This window comes from Nannobrachium achirus (genome assembly GCF_963921795.1).
Source record: "Nannobrachium achirus genome assembly, chromosome: 21".
Classification (NCBI taxonomy): Eukaryota; Metazoa; Chordata; class Actinopteri; order Myctophiformes; family Myctophidae; genus Nannobrachium; species Nannobrachium achirus.
Genome location: NC_137828.1, coordinates 26,659,136 through 26,678,289, shown reverse-complemented (window position 1 = coordinate 26,678,289; position 19,154 = coordinate 26,659,136).

The window sequence follows — 19,154 nt, the reverse complement described above, 5'->3', positions numbered from 1 at the left end:
CGCTCGCCTATGAGAGATGCGCTGGCATTCTTTGGCCCCTAGAGGGCGCTGGCACTCAATGAGTTAAAAGGCTCTGACATCACTTACGCCACATGAGTCAACAAAAAATCTCTGTGAATGTGTATGTATGTATGTAATCCGCGTATCTCGAGAACCGTTCTTCCCACCGGCACGCGCGTTCTCCAGATATGGGCATAAAATGAATGCCCGAATGCGGAGCTGATGTCTAACATCAGAGTTTTCCGCAACCGGTACTGTGTGTGCAGAGATCTCCATATATGGGCATAAGGGGACAAAGGCAAACAGATGGTCAAAACAGGTCCTATGACAACAGGTATATTGGGGTTTGCATTAAAGGGTGGGGCATTCATGGGGTCTGCTCCAAAAAAGAAAATAAAAGAGACAAAGACAAACATAAGACAAGCAACAAAGCGTGGGACTGGGAGGATGACTTGAATGATGCAGATTTAAGCAGGCTGTGTATTCTGCTTAAAGAAGAAACAAACAAAAAGCGACAGAGATCTCATATATGGGCATAAAATGGACGCAGATAAACAGATATCTCCATATACGGGCATGAAGGGACACAGACAGACAGATACAGAGATCTCCATATATGGGCATAAAATGGACGCAAATAGACAGATATCTCCATATATGGGCATAAAATGGACCCAGAACTATATCTGCAGTGATCTCCATATATGGACATAAAATGGACGCCGACAGACAGACAGATACAGATATCTCCATATATGGGCATAAATGGACACAGGCAAACAGATGGTCAAAACGGGTCCTATGACAACATGTATAATGGGGTTTGCATTAAAGGGCGGGGCATTCATTCCCTATTTACATCGTTCCCGAGTTGGCCAGGTCGCCGACTAGACGCTGGGCCGCCCTATAAAAAGTATGTTATCAAATTGATACATCCATAATAAACGTATCAAACATGTCACCATTCAAGCCATGAATGGCATATGACATAATGCCATAATATGATGTAATAATCATATATAAAATGTCAACATAATACCACTGGCCAAGGTGATAAGTCATGGTGGGTCATAAACCTTTTGCATTTGTGGCACCACCTAATGGTCAGAATAGAAAATGCTTTTGGATGTGTGCAATAGAGCATTGGTTCTCAACCTGTGGGTCGGGATCCCCCAGGGGGGGTCTCCAAATTATTTTGGGGGTCCCCAGCCGATTAACTTAATGTGAAACATCATTTTCTCACTCAACAGTAAACAAATCAACATAAAGTTTAAGTGTATAGACAGAGGGTATCTGCACATTTCTAAAGTGACAATCTAAGGACTTTTTAATACCACTAAAATTACAATTTAAACCTTGGCCAAACTGTCAAATATTAGAGGCAGAAATTGTGAAGGTAGCAGATCTACATGCTCACATCTACATGTGAGCATGTAGATCGGCTATTTTCACAATAGAACCGTGTTATACAAAATGTAATGCCTCAACTCTTAGTGCTAGTCGGGTGGGGGGTCCCCAGTTAAAATATTATTATTTTGAGGGTCGCAGCCTGAAAAGGTTGAGAACCACTGCAATAGAGCATGGTCTTCAAAGGGATCTTAGGGATCAGAGAACCTAGGGTTCCTCAAGGTTACTAGGAGGGCCATCACATCTTTGTGAGATAGATTTATTTTTTAATATTTATTTTACTTTTTGACTCTTGATGATTTATCTTTTATGGCCTACTGGTCTAGAGAACTACACCAACACATAAAACAACAAGAATTGCACTCTAGAGGTGCAAACTTGCACCTTGTGGCACTCGTGGCCATGCATGGCCTACTTGTGCGCCAGCAGTGTGCGCAAGTACTGTAGTCTGTATGTGTGTGGGTGGGCAAGTTGGCACTCTGCCGGGGTGCCAACTTGAGCCTTGTCATTTATATATCAGGTCTCACTTGTTGTTGGTGACGTCACCAAGAATGCTGGTCCCTCATTGGCTGTTGATGGTGACATCACCTGGAATGCTGGTCCGTAATTGGCTACAGGCGTAAACATGACAGCCGACAGGGACGCCACCCAACGCAGTACTTGTGCGCTCTGCTGGCGCAAGTAATATCATCAGACAGTAAAAGTACTTAAGTATTTACTCAAGAGTAGTGTTTTGAGGATCTGTACTTTTAAAGTAATGTTTAAATGCTCTACTTTTACTCTTACTTTTGAGTAAGTTAAAAAATTAAATACTTGTACGTGTTACTTTTCATTTGGACAATGAGTAAGAGCGCTTCAATTCAGTAAATAAGTAAAGTAAATTCTTTTTTTTTTCAGGCTTTTTGGTACCCCTGGTCAATAATAGGCCAAATTGTCAAATAATAGAGGGCAAAATTGTGAAAATAGCAGATCTACATGCTCACAACACCTCTGTGGCATTGTGAGCATGTAGAGCTGCTATGTTTTGTACACAAATCAATGGAAAAGATTTTTCAGTAGTCTTTCCTCCTCTAGACACAGACGGATGAAAACATAATAATCTCCATACAACTTGCAACGGATATTGCATCTGCAGGTGGGGCACGCATTCCCAACGTGCTTCCCGTACCGCCAACATCACCGTTACCAATGCATGGTAATAGTCTCTCAGCGAAAGTGTGTGCGAAGGTGTGCAGGTGTGTCGAATTATCTGCATCAGAGAAGGACAACTTTCCTCCGTTCCAGTCCAGCTGGAGTCTGATCTTCCGGGCTTTGTGGTTCACTGAGAGATCAGCGACAGACCCTGGTGTATTTACCGTCACAGAACGCTATCGTCCAGTGTCTACCCCCTTTATTTCCCTTTCCCTGGCTAGACTCTGCTGACACACCCAGTGACACTATTGTGTCCAACCTCCTGTGTTGTAAAAAGTACTCACATTTTATACTAAAGTAAAAGTATCAATGCAGCAATGTAGAAATACTCTGTTACAAGTAAAAGTCCAGAATTCAAAATCTGGGTAAAAGTATGAAAGTATTGTTATCAAAATGTACTTAAAGTACCAAAAGTAAAAGTACAAAATGTTTGAAAATAGCCGATCTACAAGCTCACAACGCGTACCAAATGTAAAAGTATAAAATGTTTGAAAATAGCAGATCTACAAGCTCACAATGCGCCGCGATGCAACGCGTTGTGAGCTTGTAGATTGGCTATTTTCAAATAGCCAAGGTATATAATAGGGCTAAAGTGGTTAATGTATGTTTTGTAATATTATAATTCAATACTAGTAACTAGTAACTAAAGTTTTCAAATAAATGTAGTGGAGTAAAAGTACAATATTTGGATCCGAGATGTATAGTGGAGTAGAAGTAAAAGTATTGGAAATTGGAAGTACTCAAGTAAAGTACAAATACCTCAAAATTGTACTTAAGTACAGTACTTAAGTAACTGTACTTAGTTACTTTACACCACTGCCAACCTCCACATCCCAGCTGCGCGACCCTGAGTTAAAGCCTGCAGAACCCAGGACAGAGGGCCGTAACTCCAACCTCTCCGGGTTCTCAGAAGGCTGCTGCAACTCTGCACGTCTCACGCCGGTCAGATCGTCGGACAGGACGAGTCCCGATTCGGCAGTGTTGGGGTCCAGCGTTACAGGAGTGTCGACGACCATCTCCCTCATCTTTTCCCAGACCCTGAAGGCCAGGTTGCTCAGGTGTTTGGCCTCGTCTATCATCAGCAACCCTCCCGAGACTGGCTGTGGGTCCTGCTGGGTGAGCTGGACTCTCTTCGCCGCGGCCTTACGGTTCTGCAGAAACGACACGTGATCGCCGGCTCTCAGTTGGTCCTCGGCGGCTCGGATTGTGTCCGAGAGCGCCGCCATGTCTCTGCTCAGCCCCTCGATCCTCTCCTTCATCTGCTGACTCTTCTGTGCCTCTTCCTCCCTCAGCGTGGCGATCCTGGCCTCCTCTTCGTCGTGCAGAAACTGACGAAGATTCTTGAATTGTTTCTTGATCTGCGCCTCTGTGTCACGTGCCTGAACTTTGATCAGATTTTCCGCCTGGTCACACTTAACTTTAACGTCCTCAAACACATCCAGTTTCTCCTTCAAAGGCTTCAGTGATTCCTGGAGTTCCCGACTACAGCGCCACAACGCTTCGTCCACAGGCCTGAACGGGTGTCCGGCCTTTTCTTCTGAATCCGGCCGATCATTGTTCAGACAGAAGAACAAGGAGTTATCCCCGTTCACAGTGCAGAGGGCCTCTGAGCTCTCCGACGAGGCAATCCTGCATTTCAGTTTCTCACACTGTTTCTTCAACCCCAGGTTTGCAGAAGGTTGGTCCCGGAACGATCTTGTTTTACAAATAGAACATCCATTTGGGGGGTTTTCCGTCCACCATTCCTGCAGGCAGTCTTTGCAGTAGCTGTGGACGGAGTGTTTAATGATGTGACAGCACACGGGACAGGGGTGGTCCTCTTCCTGATGAGGCAAGCGGGAAGCCATTTTGTCTGCCAGTCGCACTCCCTATAATCTGGAGTGTTCACCGTAGTCTGTTACTGCAGCAGGAATGCTACAAGGGGAAACAACAACAATAACATTATAAGTCAGGGACGTTCAGAGAATGTTAGAGAGGCAGGGGCTGAATTTCTAAAGCGGCCTTTTGGTGAAAATGTTGAAAATAGCAGACCTCCAAGCTTGGAGGTCGGCTATTTTCGATGGTTGACTTCGACACTGAGAGGGCAATTCGTTCAACATAAGATGCTGTTCAGGAGAGTTTAGACAAGGCAATTCTATTGAATGCTGCCTTCAGGTATGGCATGGAAAGAGGGTATTTGCATTTCTTTCACCATAGTAAAAACTGCATTCATGGTCTTGAGAGGGCAGTTTTTACAAATGGATAAAAGGGCAGGGGCTTAGTGCTAGTGATAGTACTATTCATACAGCAGTTACAGTAGGCCTATTAGTACTTTCCGTAGTAGTATTACAAGTAGTAAGTAAAAAAGTACCTAGTAGAAAAAGAGAGAGAGAGTTCTCAGCTTGTTACAGTACCAATCTGGGAGCTCTGCTTTGTTGCATAATGCCAAATCAAATCAACAAGTTGCCTCATGTCATAATAATGATGATGTCATTGAGCCTATTATCCCCTGCACACCACACACGCACGCACGCACGCACACACACACACACACACACACACACACACACACACACACACACACACACACACACACACACACGCACTACCTGTCCAACTATCTGTCTTTGTGTTCCACAGTGCTTATGACAACTGAATTCCCCTGGAGGGATCAGTCATTAAGAAGCTACCATAGCCTTCTTGGAATGTAGATGTTTGTCTGGGCCTCAAATCACAACATGTTGTCTATGAGTCACATGGTTGCCATGGTGTGTATGACAGGACACGCACGCACGCACGCGCGCACGCACGCACGCACGCACGCACGCACGCACACACACACACACACACACACACACACACACACACTGAGGAAGAGTGGGCACCTTGATCTAAAATTGACAATATATTTTGTTCAAAAAGGTTACAAAATAAAATATTTTAAAAATGTTCTGAAGTAACTTGTAAAGTATATTCGAACATGATTAGAATCATTATCAGACTTTATCCTCCAACTTCTTAATTATGCTCAAAATGACAATACAGGTTTTGTAGCAATTAGTTGCAATTGTAGAAATATTAGAGCTTAATTGGTGAATGCTCAAGCATATTCAGATGGGGCCCTTATTATTTTTTTTGCTTCCTTTATTTTTAATTATTATTATTTCAAAACATTTTCAAAAAACATTACCTCAAAAAGATTTCCATGATTAAGTAATTTCAAGTAATTTCATAAAATCTAAGACATTCCATAATTTAGAAAACAAATAGAAGTAGTGAAAGTAGCCAATCTCTCAACGCGACACATTGTGAGCTTGTAGATCTGCTATTTTCACTAGTACCATCTGATTTCCGTCTGAGCACACAAAGCCTCACACCGTGAGCCGTTGTGTGCTTGTAGATCGACTATTTTCACTATTTTAAATCATTTTTAATATAAAAGATAAATACAAAACAAAACAATTTTTTTTTTTTTTTTTCTTTTCACATACAAGGTTTCCACCCGACAACAACGAATAGTTGCAGTGGTAGCAGTCACGTGCACACATAGACATCAAAGGGGGCTTGAGCCACTGCCCTTTTTCCCCTCTTCAGACCATGAATGCAGTTTTTACTATTTTGAAAGAAATGCAACTGCCCTCTTTCCATGCCATACCTGAAGGCAGCATTCAAGTTAGTTCAGGGTGGTATCAAGTACCGTATCAACGCAACGCATTGTGAGCTTGGAGGTCGGCTATTTTCGCCAAAAGGCCCTTTTAGAAATATCAGCCCCAGCCTCTGTAACATTCTCTGCACGTCCCTGAGTAGTATAGTAATCATTCAGCTTTTTTAGTCATAACAAATGTCTGTTCTTACCTCAGAGGAGGTTGTATCAGATAAGCAGTCTGTCTCTGTGCTGCAGGTTGATCAGCCAGGCTGTTCAATAGCACCGTCTTTCTGTTCATTTACTGACTGGTAACTCTCTCTCAACAGGATAGTTTCTGTGTCTAATGAGTGAATCTCAGTCTTAAGAGTGAGCCTATTATAGGGGAGGACCGAGGAAGGAATGTAGGTGTATATATACAACTGTACACACACACACACGCACACGCACGCATATGCACATGCACACAAGCACGCAGGCACATGCACTCTCTCTCTCTCTCTCTCTCTCTCTCTCTCTCTCTCTCTCCCTCTCTCTCTCACTCACTCTCTCTCTCTTGTTGATTGATGGTTTAGCGTTTTGAGTATTATTGCGTTGTTGTGTCACAGTCTGTTCATTATGTTCTTTAGAGAGGGGTGGGGCCAGGGGGACACTGCTGTTGATATCAACTTCAACTTGAGAGTCAACATCTGCTCACATTTCCTGAACTAGAAGCCACACCCACCCCTCTGTAGAGAGCTCTCTCTACATAATCTATCTTTCTCTCTCATCAGAGAATCCGAATGCTAAAGCGTTAGACATTTGGCAACATAACGAGTTGTACAGTGACGTATAATATTATGAATAGTCAGTCAGCCTTCTTCCAGAACGTCAACAGGTCAAACAGTCCTTGAAAGGGGTGATGCTGTAGGCTTTCATTTATACCTTTCTGGGTAGGTGGTTGCAGAGGTCCCAGTATATTATGCTGCACATATCAATTCAAATGCTTCTAGCCGGGGAGCCAATGTGCCAAAATGAGAGAAGACCTGTGATGTCATGACATACTCCAAATTTTAATTTTTCCTATTAATTTGGTCAATAAGGTACACAGAATGAGAGGCCTGCTCTGCCAGAAACACTGCGAAAAAAAGTTTCCCATTGACTTCACTATAGGCCTACTGGAAAAAACACACCACAAAAAGTAGCATGTGAGGGGTCAAACTAAGGGTTCTTCATGATTCTGAATCCATTGCAAGCATTTGTTTTGCATGAAAACCATTCCTTGGGCTAGATTTCAGCCTCTCAAACCTGTGAAAATTGATGAGTCATCACTTTTCACCGTTATTTTGGTCCGTTTTCTAGCCCAAGGAATGTTTTTCATGCAAAACAAATGCTTGCAATGGATTCAGAATCATCAAGAACCCCTAGTTTGATCCCTCACATGCTACTTAAAGCATATTTCTTTTGGTGTGTTTCTTTCCTCTATATTGAAGTCGATGGAGTGAATATACAAATGGCCATAACTTTTTTTCGCAGAGTTTCCGGCAGAGCAGGCCTCTCATTCTGTGTACCTTAATGACCAAATTAATAGAAAAAACAAAAATAAAAAGTATGTCATGACGTCACAGGTAAAACCCTATTCTTTGAGCTTTTGGGCCTGTGGCTCCCCGGCTATTCATGCTTGTGGGTCTCCTCATGCCCTGTGGGTGAGGTTGTCAATGTCATCCTGGGAGTGACCGCTCCCAATCCCATTAAGAGAGTGTGAAAGTGTTTCATCATAGGATTATTCACTGTAGGTGGCGAACACTCAGAATAACTTGTATTGTGCAGTCATACTGAATTTCATCATCGATTTAACACCATTGAGTTTTCAGGCAATAGCTGTGCAGACCTGTCTGTCACGCATGCCAAGGACAGATCAGAGACAAGTACACACACACACACACACACACATGCGCACACACACACACACACGCACACGCACACGCACACGCACACATAATCTAGACTAAGAAGACAATCAACTCTTTGTCTCTGTCTCTCCCCCTCTGGCCACTTCCACATTCCTTACACCTCACAATTCCCCGCTACACACCTGCACCATTCCCACGGTGTTGTGCCATTAGTCTGACAGGCGCGCATTATAACTAGCTTCACCATAACCTTAACCATAACCTCTCACTACTAACCTAACATTTGTCAGACTATTGGGATGTCAGAATTAAAGGGTGCGTCACACTGGGCGCTCGTCGGCTCGTAACTCCCATTCACTCCCATGTTAAGAGAAAAAAACTGACATGACGTACTCGACGCAGACCGCGGCGCGATAGAGCCGTTTCCAGGTCGGGTGGACAAGCCTGCAGCTGTGGATTCATGGCTCAGCACTGATGTACGCTCACCCAGCAGTGATGCTCACTATAACCAATGTCACAGAACGTCCTGTGAAGCTGGTTTTTACCTTGTAGTTTATTTTCAGTCACCCAGCTCTCCAAATACAGAATGCATGGAAGATAATTCAAAACAAACGGGAGCGTTTTGCTGTTACTACGTGTCATCTGTTCGACACCCAACTCTAACGCGGGAAAATCGCGCTCTTTCGAACGACCATCACTTCGACCGGAGGGTTAGTGACTCACTCCATGGAAGTTAGGGTTAGGGTGAGGGTTAGAGTCGGGTGTCGAAAAGATGACATGTAGTAACAGCGACACGCTCCCCTCTTACCCTAACCCTAACCTCCGTGGGGTGAGTCGCTAACCCTCCCGACGCTCCTTTGTCGAAATGACGGTCGTTCGAAAGAGCGAGATTCCCCAAACAAATGGCCAGACACATGCACAAGTCTTTCAATAAATGTAAAAATCCTGATTGTTGTTGAATCACCAGACTAATTTCCCCCATCTGAATAGCTTATGACCATATAAAAAAAAAGAATTGCACAATCCACAATATTTGTATTGGTTACACATAATCACACACAGATGTGGGCTACAAAAAAACGAAACAAAAACGAAACATCTGTGCTTTATTGTCATAAATAACCATATGAATCTGTCAATCATTGATGTACCGTTGTTCCCTATTGAGCTTGACACATTTCCTGGGCCAAGCTGCCCAGATCACACATGTCACACGTGTCTTCTTATTTTTTCACTCTCAAAAAGCGCCTGCAATGTAGTGCATTTGAAACTACATTGCAGTGCACATCATGGGGTGATGATCACTGCTTGCCTCCTGTGAATTGTTTTATTTTATTTTTTTATTTTTTTTCTGTTTATTTCGTTGCTGAGTGAGGTCAGCAGACAAAGTGATGTGAGTGAGATGAAAAAACCTGGGTGAAATGTGCCAATCTCAACAGGAAAACAATGGTAATTTACATGTAGCCTATTAAACCCTCTATTCTCAGTAAAAACGGATCCACATTTCTTTGACTGCTTTTCTTTGATAAGCTAAACACCAAATCTCTTTACCAATAATAGACGATCTACAAGCTTACAATGCGACGCAGAGTGACACGTTGTGAGCTTGTAGATCGGCTATTTTTGGCTTATTCCCCCCCAGAATATGCATAGCTGGGGTTCATGTGGTTATTTGTAATGATGTTTTCATATTTGGTTTGATTGATTGATTGATTGATTGATTGATTGATTGATTGATTGATCGTCGATCGATTGAATAATTTATTAGAAGGTTGCATAGGAAAAAGTCACTGGTACAAGGTCAACTAAAAGGAGATCATAGTAAGCTTTTCAGCTAACAGCCGGAGATGGTAGGAAATGCAGTAGCTCTGGTCCATAGCGTTAGTGGAGTTCTCCCTAACGCTATGTTCCTCTGCCTCCGTATTCCTTGGCAAAACCGGAAAACACCGCCGTCTGGTCCGAAAATAACAAAAACTGTTTCGCCCCTCACCAAACCAAAGGTATCAGTGGACAGTTGAAAGCTTACTCTACTTAGTGGACGCAGTCTGAGCCCCCCACCACACGATTAAAATACATTTCTAGGGCGAAATGAAAAATAATCCATCGGATGGAGACTCCATTTCTTCTATTTTTTTACTATTTGTCGTCGCCATCACCGTGCCAACTCACTATTGCCGCGCAGGTCAGAGGACCGAAATGCACCGCATTAACAGAGCATTAGTCTCGTTGGGGGTTATTCAGCTCTGCGACGTTGGGAGCGCTGTTTCGTAAAAACAGTCTTCAACCAGGAAAAGTGTATCCCGTCAGGTGGATTCTTTTTTATTTCGCCCTAGAAATGTATTTTAACACATTAAGCGCCCCTGTGGTGCCCACGCGCCAATCTCTTTGATGTTTACGTGTGCCCACGACGCGTTCGACGCGTTGTACAGTAAACTATACTGTACTGTAGCTACTGCACTTGGCTACCGCGGTGATGAAACAAACTCCATTTCCCAACATGCAGCACGAAATTACGTCACCCGGACGTGCTGTCTGTCTCGTTGACTTCCTGTTTAGCGGCTGCACAAAAATGCTGTTTTCTCCGGATTCTCTTCCTTTTTTTTTTTTTTTCTCAAAACGGCAGCCTCTTCTACCGGCCGTAACACAAACACTGTGGCTTAGAATTGATAAAAAACGGTCCTGACTGAAAGAAAAGATTTTCGCGAAATAAACAGGACATACTTGGATTACATTTACTCGGATTACTTTTCTTGCCAGTACTTCGAAGGTAGGTAAAATGGCGGGTTGCCATGGGCACCAGCAAATTAAACGTCGAATAATTCTGGGCACCCGATGTGTTAATCGTGTGGTGGGGGGCTCAGACCGCGTCCACTAAGTAGAGTAAGCTTTCAACTGTCCACTGATACCTTTGGTTTGGTGAGGGGTGAAACAGTTTTTGTGATTTTCGGACCAGACGGCGGTGTTTTCCGGTTTTGCCAAGGAATACGGAGGTAGAGGAACATAGCGTTAGGGAGAACTCCACTAACGCTATGGACCAGAGCTAGAAATGCAGTTACACTGTCTAGATTCGAGCGGGCAGTGTCCTTCATCAGTCCTGCTGTTCCCTGTCCATCTACTCCGCTGTTCCCACTATCCATATTTTAGCATTCATTTGTAAGCCCTGGAGTTCCCCGTCTTCGTTGACAGATCCTAAACTTTGTTCCCTGTGTTTCTTCAGACTGCCTTGCCTCTTCTTACATAATTGGTAACTAGTCAAGTCTCAGATGCTGTCTCACCTGTCTTCATAGTGTTTAACCTTTTTTGCCTGTCTTTGGCCTATTTCACGATCTACTTTTGGATCAGTAGTTTGCCAATTCGTCCTACCTATAACTGACAGGTGTTGACCCAGTGGCGTCAGTTCAGAAAAAGCTAAGGTATGGCAACATGACTGGTGTCTTGCACGCGTGCGTGCAAGACACATATACCTTATGCCTGTTGCCATACCTTAGCAACAGGCATGATATATTTATTTTAAGAAGTACATTACATTTTTTCCCTAGTGCAACTAAACTTGGCATAGGCTATAGTAATCGTGCCACAATTAAAAATAATGAATTGCACCTGTACCATTTTGTCAAGATGGGGAGAATACAAGTGTAGAGAATATCATTATAAAATTGTTTAAGTGACCATTTTGTAAAATGTTGCATTTCTAGTTATTTTACTGTAATTTAACAACATAATAACCAGAACAGATAGACAAAGAGACATTCATGGATTTATATTTAAAAGTAACTTTTATGTTCCCCCCTGGACCCAGGGTATGGCAGCTGCATACCCCTGCCATACCCAATTGACGCCCCTGTGTTGACCACCTGCTTGCCTCAGTGCCTCACTAAGCTTGTTTACCATGAACATCCGGCTGTACACTTGGGTCTTGCTCTGCTCTGTTTGTCTGTTTGTCTGTCTGCTCTGTCTGCTCTGTCTGTCTGTCTGTCTGTCTGTCTGTCTGTCTGTCTGTCTGTCTGTCTGTCTGTCTGTCTGTCTGTCTCTCTCTTTTGGAGATGTTTGGTCAGATATGCTGGCACTGAGGGGATGGAGGGCAGATTTGCATTGACTATTTTGAAAGTCAATCCCATTTTTGATGTTGGATTACCATGAGGTGCAAGGGTAGTCAAAGTGGGACTGAGTGAGGGCCCCAGCAAGAGTCCCGAGGGAACTTTTGTTGACAAAAGTGGAGGTTCTGCCCAGGAATCTTTTTCTTTGATTACATTTTTTGATCACCATTGTTGCCATGCTATCCCCAGACAGGTATTTGTCAAGAATACAGCCCAAAGTTTTACAAAACACAGGATAAGATGTTAATTTCCTTTGTGCAGGCACATGCGTGTGAGAGTGTGTGTGTGTGTGTCATCTTGGTGGTGAATGATGGATGCAAGGGGGGGGGGGGGGGGCTGGGGTTAGTTTTTAATCTAGGACGCATCATCAGTAGTGTTCCTCCAGGTCTTAGGGTGTTTGGGCCATTATACACTATACACCCTCTCCGGAGGCGGCCAGCTCAGGGTCATGAGTCCCGAACTCGCGTCATTTCCAATTAATCATGAGAGTATCGTTCATCTTATGGATGGCAGACTTCTCATGGGACTGTGCAAGGCAGGGGCGTCCTTTTCCCTGAGTCAAGCCTATAGGCTGACCGCATACCTCCTGGCTCCAGTTTAGGCATTTAGCAGAAGCTCAATGCCCAAACTGGAAGCTCCAAATCCAAGCGACCCACAGCAAGCAAAGCAATACAATAAGCAATACGCAATACAACCATCAAAGTGATTAAGCATGAGGATAGCGTTATGCCCCCTCCTCATGGGACTTAATCAACATCAATACCCAAACTGGAAGCTCCAAATCCAAAGCTACCCACAACAAGCAAAGCAATACAATAAGCAATACAACAATCAAAGTGATTAAGCATGAGGATAGCGTTATGCCCCCTCCTCATGGGACTTAATCAACATCAATACATCAACTGCATAGAGATATCAATCCAGAACAAAGAACAAATCGTATATACCTATACGAACGCTATCTAGCTTCGTTACTTTGGGGCCCAGCAGGGGTCCTTCCTCCTCATAAAAAGCCACTGGCTGCTTCTTTCGGCTGCCTCCGATGCAGCTTTGATGGCTGAACGCTGGCTTTGGCCTCTAATTCCCAGGTCTGCAAAGAGCCTGGTTGTAGATCTTGCCACAAACCCTCTGCATCCCACCTCCACTGGGCGGACTTCAGTGTTCCAGCCGCGCTGTTGTGCTTCAGCCGCGAGCTCTGCATAGCGTAGGTGTTTCCGCTCGTAAGCCTCATCCACTGAGTCCTCCCAGGGTACTGTGAGCTCAATGATGTACACCTTTTTTAGAGAAGGGGACCAGAGCACCAAGTCAGGTCTCAGGGTGGTTGTAGCGATCTCTGGAGGAAACACAAGTTGTCGGCCAATATCAGCCAGCATCTTCCAGTCGCGAGCCAAACGTAGTTGGCCTCGCTCAGATGGTGTCAAGCCACTCCTGGTTACCTTTGCCCCCTCACGGACAAAGGTGGTTGCCTGTTGGTGGTTGGATGCTGGTGACGGTAGGGAGTTGGTGGCAGCTCGTTTGTCCTCCAAGGTGGAGGCAAGGATCTTTAGGACTTGGTTGTGGCGCCATGTGTAACGTCCCTGGGCGAGACTGGTTTTGCACCCTGATAGAATGTGCCTTAGGGTGGCTGGAGTTGAACAAAGGGCACACCCCGGGTCTTCACCAAACCACTGGTGAAGGTTGACTGGTGTTGGAAGAACGTCATATGTAGCTCTTATGATAAAGCTCAACTGCCTCGCTTCCATGGCCCACATATCCTTCCAGCTAATCTTCCTCCTCTCCACACTGTCCCATCGTGTCCACTGGCCCTGTTTTGCAAGAAAGACTGCCTTGGCCCATCTTCCAGCCTCCTCCTGGTGGCGTACTTCCTCCACCACCATCTTTCTCCGTTCTGGTGCTGCTGCCTTACTCCAAGCAGGGCGAGTAGCTGTTAACCCAAAACCCCCTCGACCCTGCTGAACATAGCCCACAATGTCAGCATGTTTGAGGGCTGCTGTTGCTTCCTCCACTGCTTTGGCTGGTGTCCATTTGCGCCCGGTTGCCAAGGTCGGTGCGTTGTTGCTCACCACTAAATCTCTGGATTCATTCAGTGTCATCTGGAGTCTTGTTTTTGCACCCTTGAACTCCTCTGTGAGACTGGTGAGGGGGAGCTTGAGGATGCCATCTCCATAGAGGCCTATGGTGGTCAGGCATCGTGGAACTCCGAGCCATTTCTTGATGTAGCCTGTGACTCCTCTTTCCAACTTCTCCACCGTTGAAATTGGGACCTCATAAACTGCAAGGGGCCACAACATCCGGGGTAGGAGGCCAAACTGAAGGCACCAGGCCTTTAACTTTCCAGGTAGTTGTGTGTTGTCGATGGACTGCAGGCCACTGCTGATGTCTTTGCGCAGTTGTTGCACCTGGTCTTTGTCATTCAGGCTTGAATCATACCACCTGCCAAGGCTTTTTACAGGCTGCTCAGACACTGTTGGGATTGGGTCATCGCCGAAGAAGAATTTCAGGTCGGAGAGCACTCCCTTCACAATTGAGATGCTTCGTGACTTGGATGGTTTGATCTTCATGCGGGCCCAACTGATGTTCTCTTCCAGTTTTCCGAGCAGCCTCCTGGTGCATGGGACGGTGGTGGTCAACGTTGTAATGTCGTCCATGTAAGCTCTGAGCGGAGGGAGGCGCTGACCAGAGTCAACCCGCTGTCCGCCTACAACCCATTTTGAGGCTCGGATGATGATCTCCATTGCCATCGTGAATGCCAGAGGTGAGATGGTGCATCCCGCCATGATGCCTACTTCCAGGCACTGCCAAGAGGTGGTAAAGTCAGAGGTGGTAAAGCACCCTTTCCACTCCAGAGGCTTTTTTCCACCGTTTCCTAAGTTGTCTTCTTTCTAGGACGAGGCGCTTGATCTCCTGTTGCCTCCTGGAGACTGGTGCGGTTGGAACATCTTTCCTGCCTTTCCTTTCTTGCACTCCAAAGCGTTCTGCCCCATATTGGTAGATGATATCCCCATTCTCTCCAGCTTCTTTTCCACTGTCCCTCGAAGTTGCTCAGGAGACAGGGTCAGATCAGTATTGATAGTTTCCCAGAGCTTCTTATCCACGGCACCAGGCCACTTCACATGCAATCTATGCCCTGCTAGTCTCCTTTCGACTGCAGGTCTAGGAGGTTGGGTCGGTTCTGCCTCTGTTGTTATCACCTCTGTGTTTGCTTCCTCCACGACAGTGGTATTGATGTACTGCAAGCTATGGTTTGTGTCCAGTTGCTGTACTTCATTCGACTGATTTGATTCTTTTCGCAGAAAGTAATCAACGCGAGGCCTCTGTCTCTCTTCTGTCAAACACTTCATCTTTCCCTGGTGAATTCTCAACCCCCGATAGGATGTAACCTTCCTCCAACCACAGGGACATATTTGCTGTTTGTGGCCCGTTGACGTGGCTGTAGCTGGGGCAACTGCTGTGTCACTCTCTTGCGCTGTGCTCTCGTTACTCGTAGTCTTTTCCGTTCCAGGGTCTGTTACCATGATGTCAGCCGATGAGTCATCTTCCGCCCCCGCTCTCGCAGACTCTAGGGGTGTTCTCTTTTGTCGTCTTTTCGTAGCTATAGCGGGTGATTCCAACATGCCAAAGACATATGAAACTACAAACATGGGAAGCTAGCCCATGCCCGTCCCAGTGGGGTCTATTCCCTCCCGTCAGCTGTCTCTCCATGCCGCCACAAGGACTTTCCCCTGTCGTCAGCTGATCTTTCTCAGCAGTCACTGGACTCAGTGTCCAGATACTCAGTTTTACAAAGCACAGGATAAGATGTTAATTTCCTTTGTGCAGGCACATGCGTGTGAGAGTGTGTGTGTGTGTGTGTGTCATCTTGGTGGTGAATGATGGATGCAAGGGAGGGGGGGGGGGGGGGGGGGGCTGGGGTTAGTTTTTAATCTAGGACGCATCATCAGTAGTGTTCCTCCAGGTCTTAGGGTGTTTCGGCCATTATACACTATACACCCTCTCCGGAGGCGGCCAGCTCAGGGTCATGAGTCCCGAACTTGCGTCATTTCCAATTAATCATGAGAGTATCGTTCATCTTATGGATGGCAGACTTACCAAATAGGTAATCTCTTCCTTGTGTCATCAACTTTGACCTTGAAATTGTTTACATTTATTTCACTCAGAGAATTTCTGGTCCCAAAAATAATTTTACCAAGGTGTAGAGACAGTTTGTCTCTGTCTCTCTCTCTCTGTGAGGCAGACAGGAAGTGTCCCGGATCTGTCCAGGATACAGAAAATGATGAAACACCTGCTCACAGTCCTCACCCCTCAGCGGTGTCACACTCATTATGGTGCCACTCATCAACGAGCTGCTGTCACACTCACTAATGTCTCATCTCTCATCACAGGCGGGATGTCAACTTACAAACTATGATTAAATGACCCACTAACGTCTGTGTGTGTGTGCGTGCGTGCGTGCGTGCGTGCGTGCGTGCGTGCGTGCGTGCATGTGTGTGCCAGAGAAAGAGAGAGAGAGAGGCATCTACAGTATGTCAGGTGTTATTAATAGAGATGAATCACTCTGTCAGATGCAAGGAGCCAACTAGATGATGATATGAATATCATCATCTATTAAACACTGAGTTGCATATGTAGAGAGTAGAGTAGTGACCAATTTAAGATTCAATGTAACATGTTGTGAATTCTAATTCCTAAGACACGGTTCACAAGGTTCACTTTGCCATTTACAAGCTTGCTAACAGCAGAGGGCGTTGTTTTTCCTTTTTTTTTTTTTGCAGATGGATTCCCAGATTGCAGGCTTGCACATGAAATGGAAATTGTATCAGCAGTCCTCTAGTTACCCAAACAATGGGTCAGAACTGTTTATAGTAGGGCTTCAATGGCAAAAATGAGAACGATGCACCAAATTAAGAAACTTCCTAAAAATGACACCATGATCAGACAGATGATAATGAAGGCTCTCCTCTTCATGCTGTTGTCCCTCTCCCTCTCCCTCCCCATCTCCCCTGGCATGGGCTGTTTCAGAACCCTGAGAACGGCGAGGCTGCAGAACAGCATCACTGACATGAAAAATAGGCATTCACCCAAATAAACATAACACAATATCTTGTTAATACGGTTACCAAACAGGACGTATAATAACATATATAATAGTGAAACCGCGATGATGACCAACCAGGCCAACGCAGAGCAAGCCACCCTGTAGCAACTCATAATGTAATAACGGCTCATAATGTAATAAGGGCTCATAATGTAATAAAAAAAATGTAATAAAAACTCATAATGTAATAATCAGCTCATAATGTAATAAAAAAACGAGCGCATAACGTAATAACAGATTTTTCAATAATGTAATAATGTAATAATGTGTTACATTAAGAACCTCCACATAGGAGGCTCATAATGTAATAAAACTTCATAATGTAATAATGGCCTATTTTTTTGGTAAATATCATGGTATTTGCGACCGACCTCCACGGACCCCCAGGGACCCCCAGGGACCCCCTGCCACCGCCGCCAAATAGTGCAAAAATGACCAAATCAACACCCCAACTGGGCTGCTAATGGGGGAATTCCCAGGGACCACCGACTCCTGCTACTCCCAACAGTCCTTCACCTTCATTGGTTTAACTTTGCCCCGCCCCCTCCCCTCATTGGCCGAAAGTTTATTTGGCTTTACTCATCAACTGTTTGTCGTACAAACTTGTGGGTGGTGTCAATTGACTTGATTAAGAGTCCTTAACCTTAATTGGTTTAACTTGGCCCCACCCCCTCCTCTGATTGGCCGAAACTTTATTTGGCTTTACTCATCAACCATTTGTCGTACAAACTTGAGGGTGGAACCAATGCCACTCACAGGCCTTTTTGTGTACATACTGTGACCTGATGGTCGCTTATCTCCTGATTAGGGAGCCTTACTGGTATCATGGTAGTATCATGTCAGTATCATGGTCATTATCCTGGTCAGTATCCTGGTCAGTATCATGTCAGTATCCTGGTCAGTATCATGCCAGTATCATGTCAGTATCATGGTCAGTATCATATCAGTGGCATGGTCAGTATCCTGGTCAGTATCCTGGTCAGTATCATGGTCAGTATCATGTCAGTGTCATGGTCAGTATCATGTCAGTATCATGGTCAGTATCATGTCAGTGTCATGGTCAGTATCATGTCAGTATCATGTCAGTGTCATGGTCAGTATCATGGTCAGTATCATGTCAGTGTCATGGTCAGTATCATGTCAGTATCATGGTCAGTATCCCAGTCAGTATCATGCCAGTATCATGTCAGTATCATGGTCAGTATCATGTCAGTATCATGGTCAGTTTCATGTCAGTGTCATGGTCAGTATCATGTCAGTGTCAAGGTCAGTATCCCAGTCAGTATCATGCCATATCATGTCAGTATCATGGTCAGTATCATGGTCAGTATCCTGGTCAGTATAATGTCAGTATCCTGGTCAGTATCATATCAGTGGCATGGTCAGTATCATGGTCAGTATCATGCCAGTATCATGGTCAGTATCATGTCAGTGTCATGGTCAGTATCATGTCAGTATCATGTCAGTGTCATGGTCAGTATCCCAGTCAGTATCATGCCAGTATCATGTCAGTATCAAGGTCAGTATCATGTCAGTGTCATGGTCAGTATCATAGTCAGTATCATGTCAGTGTCATGGTCAGTATCCCAGTCAGTATCATGCCAGTATCATGTCAGTATCATGGTCAGTATCATGTCAGTATCATGGTCAGTATCATGTCAGTGTCAAGGTCAGTATCCCAGTCAGTATCATGCCATATCATGTCAGTATCATGGTCAGTATCATGGTCAGTATAATGTCAGTATCCTGGTCAGTATCATGCCAGTATCATGTCAGTATCATGTCAGTATCATGGTCAGTATCATGTCAGTGTCAAGGTCAGTATCCCAGTCAGTATCATGCCATATCAT